This window comes from Podarcis liolepis (genome assembly GCF_965112155.1).
Source record: "Podarcis liolepis genome assembly, chromosome: 3".
In the NCBI taxonomy this organism is placed as follows: domain Eukaryota; kingdom Metazoa; phylum Chordata; class Lepidosauria; order Squamata; family Lacertidae; genus Podarcis; species Podarcis liolepis.
This window is the reverse complement of record NC_139557.1, coordinates 97,745,835-97,756,569: the sequence shown is the minus strand read 5'-3', so window position 1 is coordinate 97,756,569 and position 10,735 is coordinate 97,745,835. Positions and strand designations below refer to the sequence as shown.

The 10,735-nt window shown below is 44.3% G+C and overlaps 1 long non-coding RNA gene across 2 annotated transcripts; it reads left to right on the top strand.

The window, feature by feature from the left end:
• Nucleotides 1-237: 237 nt before the first annotated feature.
• LOC310702870 lies at nucleotides 238-7,241 on the top strand. 2 transcript variants are annotated; one of them, XR_014523727.1, is made up of 4 exons: nucleotides 238-826; nucleotides 1,546-1,711; nucleotides 2,607-2,846; nucleotides 5,065-7,241. It is a non-coding gene; the product is annotated as an uncharacterized lncRNA (long non-coding RNA). The 2 variants fall into 2 exon arrangements; XR_014523728.1 differs by lacking the exon at nucleotides 238-826 and having other exon boundaries at nucleotides 1,209-1,711.
• The last annotated feature ends 3,494 nt before the right edge of the window (nucleotides 7,242-10,735 follow it).

Sequence of the window (10,735 nt, the reverse complement as noted above, 5' to 3'; positions counted from 1 at the left end):
TGACCCCCGAGCAAATCCCACCCCCACCCCCCGCCCAAAGAGCAGCAGCAAAAATAAAGTCAAGGCAGAACTTGGTGCCATAATGGGGAGGCCACTTGCCCCCTTCCCATCGGATTGATAGTTTCATGAGCAGAGGGTAGCCAGCAATCCTCTCCACACAGATAAACTGAGAAGATAAACTTGTGTGCTGTGTGTGTGAGTTGGCCGCACTTACCCCAACACACACAGCCCTGGTGGCTTGGCCCAAGGTGAAAGTTTAGCCACAGACATCCTCCATAATTTTATTTTTTACTTTTGCACTGAGTGAAATTGCAGTGGTCGGCGCCACCTAAAATTGTGCAGTGGAATGGCTAGAGTGTCGGAATAAGACCTAGGAGACCAGGGTTCAAATGTCCACTCATCCAGGAAGTTCGCTGGGTGACCTTGGGCCAGGCATAGTCAGACAGCCTAACTTACCTCACAGGGTTGTTGTGGGGATTAAATAAGGAGGGGGAGAACCATGTGCGTTGATGTGGCATTTGCCCGTTTGTTTAGAGCCTGTCTGTACAGGGGGAAATGAAAGAGTTAAAAATGTAGACCAATAGGAAAACTGGAGGTGGAGCCTACATGTGTATAATAGGGCTGAGCCCGAGGTTTGTTAGAGTTGTCGGTGGGTTGGTTTTAGTGGGTTGGCTGGTTGGGAAAGGCAGTTGGAGAAGCAGTTGGCAGGCAGTTGGAAATAGAGAGACAGGGCAGTGGGTTCTTGAGTGAGGGGCGGTAGAAGAGATAGAGAGAGGAAAATAAGACTAAGAAAGTAAAGAGTAACAACGATTGGAATGCCAGAAAAGTTTGTTTGTGTCTGAAATAAAATACACTCTTCTTTATGGATTGAAAAGCTGACTGAGACTGAAGTGATTTTACCGGGGAGGACCCGGTTGGTGGCAGTGGATTAGTGGTGTACGGGTCAATAGTCAGTGAGACGACCGGGGGCTCCGTACGAACGCCACAGTCACCTTGATTAAAAACCCATTAATCGCTAGTTAAGAAAGTCAACGCCTATGCATATTAGTTTGCACAAGTTTGCATTTCCTGGTATCGTTCTCGGGAGGAAGGAGTTTAAGGTGTAGTGTAGTGGTTAAGAGCGATAGTCACGTAATCTGGGAAACCAGGTTCGTGTCTCCGCTCCTCCACATGCAGCTGCTGGGTGACCTTGGGCCAGTCACACTTCTGTGAAGTCTCTCAGCCCCACTCACCTCACAGAGTGTTTGTTGTGGGGGAGGAAGGAAAAGGAGAATGTTAGCCGCTTTGAGACTCCTGAAGGGGAGTGAAAGGCGGGATATCAAATCCAAACTCTTCTTCCTCTTCTTCTTCTTCCAGCCTTTATTATTGGGCTCCAAAGAAACAGTTCTAGAGTTGAGCCAGGTGTTGAAAGGCACACATACACCCTTGCGTGGCTCTGTCATATTCTTTGGCCATGTGAGAAAATGACCCCCACTGCTGCCCTGCTCCCTTTTGGAATCCATTCAGCTGTCAAATCAATTCCTTTCTCTGCTTTCGTATTGTTAGCCAAGAAGATGAGGATTCCCTCACAATGTAGCTTTTTAAAGTCTGGTCGCTGATTGAGCTTTCATCAAATAAGAGGCCCGAAGAGAGTTAAGAGTTAGATGTTTCAGGGCTTCTCAGGAGAAAGAAAAGGAGGGTGAAGAGAAAGCTGTGGACGGCAGTTACAAAGGTAAAGGTTAACTCCTCTTTTTTTCCTTTTTCTTTTTTTGGTAATTCACTTTGCTTCCCTATCTAAAACTTCATGTGAAAAATAGGTACATCAAGTTACTGTTTTCAATACACATTTTCCCTTGCAAAACTTAAGTTTCTGGCAAAAACACATTCCTCAGTTTGCTTCATGGTCACATCCACACCGTCCATTTAAAGCACTTGCCCAAGGAATCCTGGGAACTATAGTATGCTAAGGGTGCTGGGAATTGCAGCCCCGTTTGGGGTAATGTACAGTTCCATGATTCTTTGGGAAAAGCCATGTGATTTGAAGGGATTCTGTGGACGTGACCATCTCTTGCCAAGCTGCCAATATACTTCTGGGCCAAGTTAAGGGTTTTGTTGCTAGTTTACAAAGCTCTAATCTATTTGGGACCAGGATACCCAAGACTCTGCCTTCTCTCCTCCAGATCCATCTGATGATTGAGAGCATCAGGTGAGGTCCTTGAGTGGTCCTTGGGTGGCTGCCCTACTCGAAGGAGAGCTTTCAGTGTTGTAGATACTGGCCTGCAGAATACACTCTCATTGGCATAACTAACCAATGGAGAGACCAGGGTGTTTTTCTTTTCTCAAGCCTGAATCAGCAGAAACCAACTGGGGAAGAGCCACAGCTTAGTGGCAGATCATCTGCTTTGCCTGCCCAAGGTCCCAGGTTCCTCTCCAGCTAGGCCTGGGAGAGTCAGGGTAGACAGTGCTAACCTTGGTGGATCATTCTGGTCTGGCTTGCTATAAGGCAACCCCGGATGTTCCTAGACAGAATCCAGCAGAGCTCATGAGATTTTGTAATTAATATTAAATTTCCATGTTCCAACTCTTGTGATTTATTTGTTGCATTTGTATCCCATTTTTCCTCCAAGATGCTCAAGGCGGTGAGCAAAAGATGATCCCGTTTATACAAAAACCTGCTCTGTGAAGCAAGTTGGATGGAGAGATGCAACATAACCCACAGCCACCTCGGGATCGTTGCGGTGGAGCACAGCAGGAATTTGAACCTGGGTTCAATGTGAATATTTAGGTGGATTTGAAAACATTCCTGTACACCCAGGCATTTGATGGCTGAAAGATCTTGTTACTGGCAACCTTGAAATTATTTAGTGGTGAGGATATTTGATCGTTCCTAAAAGTTTTTACAATCTTTGTATTGTTTTTCTTGTTTGCTGCCCTATCTCTTTATCTGCTTATTTTTCTGTCCGCTATGACATGCTGTCCTCTACAGATCTGACCACCACCATCCCCCCCTTGTCTGCGAATCACCAAGGCTAAGAAACCAGTCCTGTTGAGGTCAACAGATTTCCTTATTATCAAAAAGGAACATAAAGAGGAAATATTAGAGTAAATGATGCTCTGGATCCTGACAAGCTTGACAATGCCTGTCTTTTGACATTTTATTTTTATAGGTCTCTTAATGGTCCCATTGGGCTCTTAATGCTCTTTGCTTCTTTATATATATATTACGGCAACACACACACACAAACACACACACATTTGATTAATATTTTATGGCTACCTGGGTTGCCAGCAGCTCTCATAAATTTCATGGAGGGCTATTTCTGAGGGATATTAATGTGAGAAATCCCTGTTGTTGAGGAACTGTATCAATCACTTAAACATCAATACCTACATGCCAAAAGATGTATCACTACAGCATCTTTAAAGAGTCCTTTACTACTCACGTCTTCCAAGTGCCACTTAGGCTATTGATGAATGATCTTTGAGGTGATCCTTCTCCTTGACCAGCATGGGTTAATATCCATGTGAACATTTCTGCATCAACATCCTGAAAGAGACCACCAAGCTGAATGCAGCTCCCCAGTTATGCATAGGGTGAGGTCTGCCAGATGTCTGACATACCCCACCTGCAGCAGCAGACAAGCTGGTTGGGGTGGAGGTGCTTCTCTGACCTCCTGGCAATCCTGCTATGTTTGTTGTTGTTGTTGTTTAGTCATTTAGTCGGGTCCGACTCTTCGTGACCCCATGGACCAGAGCACGCCAGGCACTCCTGTCTTCCACTGCCTCCCGCAGTTTGGTCAAACTCATGCTGGTAGCTTCGAGAACACTGTCCAACCATCTCGTCCTCTGTCGTCCCCTTCTCCTTGTGCTCTCAATCTTTCCCAACATCAGGGTCTTTTCCAGGGAGTCTTCTCTTCTCATGAGGTGGCCAAAGTATTGGGCCTTCAGCTTCAGGATCTGTCCTTCCTGTTTACTCCCAGGTAAAGTATAGGGTTGCAGCCTTAGAAATGCAGTTTTGAGGGGAAATAGATTTTGGAATGCATGTTTGGGGAGAAACACATGATCAAAATACTACTATTTTTTAAATGCAGATTTTGCTGGAGGCAGTGGAAGACAGGAGTGCCTGGCGTGCTCTGGTCCTTGGGGTCACGAAGAGTCAGACATGACTAAACGACTAAACAACAACAAAAAGGTGGAAACAGGACAGAAGAGGCTTGTAGGAAATGTCCGCCCTACATAGTTTACAAGTTGTGCAGGCGCACTGGCTAATGATAATTTCCAGTCGACAACGATGTTGAAAGGCAACCAAATTTCAAATTTCCCTCTCCCTCCATTCTGTCTTCATGGAGCTTTGAGCTTGTGAAAGACGCAAACCAAACTGGGGAGCGAAGATGCAGTGCTTGGTTCTCTGGGGAATTTACCTCAGCGGAAGCAACTAGGGAATTCACAGTTCTCCAATCTGCTGCACCAGCACCGGCTGAGTTGAGCTGAGGAGGAAAAAGGGAGGAGGGGTTCTGTCTCCAAACTATTTCAGTCCTGGCCACCATTCACTTTTGCTGAGCATGCCAAATATGATGGCTGATTGAATCCCTTGGAAGTTACATTGGAGACCACCAAAGACTTGATGAACATCAAATAGCAATTAGGCTGTGAACCTTTGGTTACACTCAAGCTGAGCTGAATTTCAGCCAAAAAACTGAAGGATGGGAAGCTATACGTCCCATTACCCATCTCTGGAGTCATTCAGTTTCCCAAGACAGAGCGCGGGTCTTCCCCACCAAGAGCTAATCATTAGCTCAGTGAGATTCCTTCTGGGATGATAACATAGACAAGTGGTCCTGCAAGTAGTCTCCTTTTTATCCAGTTGCTTATATTGTGGAAGTCTAAAATAATTAGTCTGCTGTAATGAGAGACCTGTCCCTCTTTTTCTCCTTTTTACAATCTTACGTTCACTTCTCCACATTTCCACATCAGTTTGCATTTAAAATCTTCTTAAAAATTCCTCAGCAATTTAGCTAAGCACTATCTTTCTATTATAATGTATTTTAATAAGCTAGTTTCAGTAAGATGCACATTTTATCCTAGCATATGCTGCCCATTACATGACTGGAGACCTGCATTGCAAAATATGATGGATATGTTTCAGTTCATGTAATGATTCAGGAAGCGTGGATTTGGTAGGTTCGCCTTCAAATGCAAACAAGAACTGAATTTCTCCCCGATTCCTGTCTGCCTGCAACACAGAATACTGCCCAAACTCCCTTCAACTATAATTGCCCTGAGATCATTGGATGAATTTCTGGCTCTTCTGTCGGTAACTAAATTCACGCTTAAATTTCACTTCCCAAGATTCATTACCTGACGGTGTGACTGTTTAAAGTGGTATGGCACACTGCTTTAAAACTATACATTGGTACCTCAGGTTAAGTACTTAATTCGTTCCGGAGGTCCGTTCTTAACCTGAAACTGTTCTTAACCTGAAGCACCACTTTAGCTAATGGAGCCTCCTGCTGCTGCCGCGCCACTGGAGCCCGATTTCTGTTCTTATCCTGAAGCAAAGTTCTTAACCTGAAGCACTATTTCTGGGTTAGCGGAGTGTGTAACCTGAAGCGTATGTAACCTGAGGTACCACTGTAGTGTGAATGGGGCCTAGAAAACTAGCAGTCTAGAGCTTGACCTCAGTTTACCTCTCTATGCAGTGTAGTGTTGCCCAGTCATAAACATCCCAGAAGCTGAGATTTCATGGCCCAAACCTGAGACCTAGGGGTAGCTGCTGGTGATGTTACAGGGGTGGGCTGGAGATGGCAGTTATATAAGAGAGGAAGGCAGGACATACATACACACACACACACACTTAAAGGGACTATGAAATAATTTAAATCTGGCTCCTGCTGAACCAGAGCTTGCAAGCTGTGTGCGCAATTTTAAAATAATAAAATATTAAGAGTACGCCTGGAGATTCAAACCCTCCCACTGCCGGCTGGAGGGAACCAGGCAAATCTGGGGACTTCTGGAGGTCTGGAAACCCAAATCCAGAGGGCACTTCCCCCCGTGTAAAGGAACATTCAATCACGAAAGCTCTTGCAATCTAAAGGATAAAGCTTGGGCCAGGTTTGCCACCTCTGTAAGAACAGAGCCACTGTTTACACAAAACCAGGGCTGCTTCTTTTTTTCCACCTGGAGCTCACCAGAACTTAGGTCCGGCGCCTCTCATATGGGCACCATTGCCATTCTAAGAGAACAAAGGAGGTGTTCATGGTGAGTTCTGGAACCTCTTTTTCTAGAAAAATAGCACTGCACATAACTACCATGACCACAACAGTAATATATACTTCAGTGCAGCAGGGACATGGGTGGTGTTGTGGTCTAAACCACTGAGCCTCTTGGCCTTGCTGATTGGAAGGTCACTGGTTTGAATCCTTGCGACGGAGTGAGCTCCCGATGTTCTGTCCCAGTTCCTGCCAAACTAGCAGTTCGAAAGCATGCCAGTGCAAGTAGAGAAATAGGTACCACTGCGGCGGGAAGGTAAACGTTTTTTCCATGTGCTCTGGTTTTCGTCACGGTGTTGCGTTGAACCAGTAGTGATCTAGTCATGCTGGCCACATGCGCCAGAAAGCTGTCTGTGGACAAACGCCGGCTCCCTCGGCCTGAAAGTGAGATGAGTGGTGCAACCCCATTGTTGCCTTTGACTGGGCTTAACCATCCAGGGGTCCTTTACCCCCCCCCTTTATTCCAGTGCAATATAGCAGTACAGCATGTCAGACTGGGACCAGGGAGATCCAAGTTCAAATCCCCACTCAGCCATGAATCTCACTGGATGACACTGGACCTCTCACTCTTTTCTCAACCTGGTCTTCTTCACAGGATTGTTGTGAGGATATAATGGAGAAGAGAACTATGTATCCCTCCCTTAAGCCCTGTGGATGAAAGGTGGGGTAATATACACAACAGAAGCAGTAGTTACAGAAGTAAAATTGCATCCCATGCTCTTGGCTACATGTCTGATTGAGTCCCTTTGGAATTTAATACCCACCGTTATGCAATGCGCAGCTGATCTACATGACATTCCACCTACCCTTTTCCTCCACATGTGCCCAGGCAGCTCAACAAACACAAACGAATTGCAAGCTTTCCTGAACACTTTTCCCGATGATTTCTTTCAGTCTTCGTTTCGTTTTAATGCAAGGGCACGAATCCTAGTTTATGTCATAATAGATGGACAACAATAGTGCAGTTTAATGAAAATAAAACGCTAAACAGTGCTACATGTTGACAGTGTCATGATGGATATAATTTGGAGTGTTTTCGATGGTGTGGATCTTTGAAAAATATCTGGCAAGCGAGCAAAGTGACAAATGTATTTAAGGATCTATGCCATTCAAATGATACCACCACATGTCTGCTTTGGAATTTTCCCTATTAAATGTGGGGGATATGGGCAGAAAAGCACTTGCATATTGTGTTCTTTAAACAACAACAAAAAAGTGTTTGCATTGTACAGGGGGATGTCTGTCAATAGCACCCAACATTCAACATCCTCAAAGATATGGCTTTGTAAAGTGCACAGATTGGGCGGCGGGCGGCGGGGGGGAGGGAGGGGGGAGGGAGGGAGTTGATGGCAAAACGCATCGCTAATGCATCTATGAATCTCTCTTCTAAAAAAAATAATTACCCTATTTCCATACTACAGAGCGACGTGCTTCTGCTCCCCAGCAAAAGTCGTATGCATTTAGCGGTGCTAAGGGGCAGCTACCATGATGTAGAAGAAGTCACTCTGCCGATTTCCATGGCTCCGTTCCAGCTTGACATTCACTCCCCAGCAAATCAGAATCCACAAAATAACACGGCTGTTGTCTCTTTTCCCTTTCTCTCTGTCACCATAAGCGACCTCCTTGGCTGGTTTTTAAAAATTATTTTTTTCAAATGTTTTCCTGTTCTCCAAGTCCATCTGCTTTAAAAAGTATCCCATCTGAATGGTGACGGAATCATTAGCCACCCTTTTTTTCCCACCATAAAGAAAGGCGCAGTCCCTCTGTTCTTTAAATTCTTTTTTCTTTTTACCCAGTTCAGAAGCTCGCTGGATGCACTAATCTTGCTGAACACTTCAGTTTAGATGGTGTATCAATGAGGCATTCAAACCCAGCAGTTTATACACAAAAAAATTCTGTCTGCTTTGTAAAAGATTATCCTTTTATAAACACTCCACGGAAAACATAAAAGCAAATAGGGGACAGCGCATAGGACAGGAAAGATGTTAGCAGGGAGATTAATGCTGAATGGGTCGAAATGAATGGTGCTTACCCAAACGAGGTCCAGATACTTTGGCTGCAATGAAACATAAATAATGGGAATGACACATCGTTTATTCGGGATAATGAGTTGATCCGAAGTAGGGGCCTAGAACAAGAGATTAAAGATTAAATATCCATCTCCTGATGAATATCAGTAGCAAACTTTAACCTTTTCCTTCCAAAAGCACAATTTCTTTGAACAAATCATGTCAGCACAACACAATGAAGAAATGCACTGAAGCCAACTTAAATAGCCTTCCGACTTTAGTCAGGAGGTGTGGGGGTTAGTGGAAAACGCATCCAGCATTTTCTCTCTTGTTTTAAGAAAAGGATCGCTAAATATGTAGCTATCAACACTTTTGTGAGTGTGCAGAGCTTTCAGAATAATTGCGAAGGAGCCCAAGATAGGGCTTGGTGCATGGGGTTTGTTTTTTCTTTGTGTGAAGGGGTGGGAGAGGAAGACGAAAAGAAGGGGAGAAGAAATTTGGCTTTGCTGCCTTGCTAGTCTGCTAGAATATAATTGCCGAAAGAACTTACCCACTCGGAACATATACTTTGGTCGAGATACAATAACCCCAAGCAGCCTGCTGGAAATAAAAGCTACACAGCACATATCACATGCTAAATCGGAGTCTTGCGTTCAAGGAGGGCTTGGAAGATGTCGCAGGCCTCAGATAACAGGGGTGGGGAATGCGGCGTGACAGGGGCAGGCACAGTCTGCTGGGGATAGAGAACGGGCTGCATCAAAACGCTGGCAGTCTTTCCAGACTGGTCAATTAGTGGTCCATCTTGCTCAAGATGCTGTAATGCAACTGAGGCAGAAGACACAGAGGACAAGTGGGAATCTGGATAACGGTGGCTTGCCCAGAACTTGGAACACAGCAGCTGCTGAATGTAGTCAGCCAGCCAAGACTAGCCTTGTGGTTTCGTTGCTTATGGCTGCCTCTTGAAACAATGATTTTTAATAATAATGATGATGGTGATGAAAGCGGGTGGTGGAGGAGGAATATTCTTTCCAAATCACATTCAGCAAACAAGAAGACCACAGCGGGGTGAATCACGTCAGGAAACTTTTCACCTGCTCAGTGGGAAGGAGCTGGATGTGTGTCTAAGCGGCGCTGTTAGATCGTGCGTGGTGAATTTGGCCAAACCCACATGCATGGGCAGTTGGCAGGAAAAGACAGGATTTGCTTGGTAAATATTAGTTTGCAAAAACTCTTATTCCAGGGTGGCAGGGAGGTGGCATGGATTTCTAAGGCGGCAAAAGGGATGGCCGTGGTTTATTTCTTTGTTTACTAGTTGCTCCACACTTATAGGAATGATACGGCTGTTAATTAAAAATAATTTAGTCGGTCAATAGTATGAGCTTTGGCTCAGTCAACGAATTGCTTAAAATGGCACAAAGTTGCATAAAACTGGTAAGAGCCAGTTTTATGGTGCAGTGATAACATTTGACACCTGGGGCCAGGAAAGACTAGAGACACATCCATGCTCGGTCATGAAAGTCAGGCCTTGGACCAGTCACTTTGTCTCAGCATAACCCCTCTCATAAGCCTGTTGTGAAGCTAAAGGAGCAATTCAGACTCCCCACCCCAGAATTTGGTGGGGCTTCCAGGGAGGTGGGACCACTGCTGCAACCCAGAGGCATAGGAAGGTAAGGTGGTACCCGGTGCGGAAAATTTCTTGTCACCCCCACACACATTGATTTTTTAATATATATTTTTGCCTGCAAAAATGGTTTTACGTTATTTCATATTTTCTTACAAAGGAATGTGGATTCTGGGCCTCTGATAACAAGTAGGTGACTATGGACAGATACTTAAATCTACAGGATGGATTGTGTTTTGGCTTGTGTTATTTTATTTATGTTTATTTTTTATTTATTTAATAAAATTTATTTTTAAAAACCTGCAAAGTGGTTTACCGAAACAAAACAAAAAAACAAAAAACACCACAGTAAAATCAAGAAAAATTAACAATCCTACTTTAAAACATACAAAAACTAAAATATTAAGATTAAAATTACTTCAACTTCCTAAGCATCTAGGTATGCTTGCCTAAAGAAGAATGCTTTTATCAGGTGCCCGAAAAGAGTCTAGCAAAGGCATGCGCTTTGTTGCAACAGGCGGGGAGTTCCAAAGTGCAGGTGCTATCACAGTAAACAATGCAGTACAGATATTACGTGGAACCTGTACTAGTGCTTGAAACTACTGAAGGGGAGGTTTTATTTATCATGATTTCACCATGCTCTGTATTATCTAATCTACTCGGCCTAGTCTCATTTTCTTCACATAGGCCGACTTTCCAGGACCCGGGAAGCCCAGCGGAGGGTAAGGCAGTAGGGTGGTTCATAAAAAAAAATAAAAATAAAAAAGCCTGCTTCAAAGGTCTTATCTTGCTAAACTAGGAATTATATAGCTATATCTGAAATTTCTTGCATATCAGTTAATATCTTGACCCTGCTC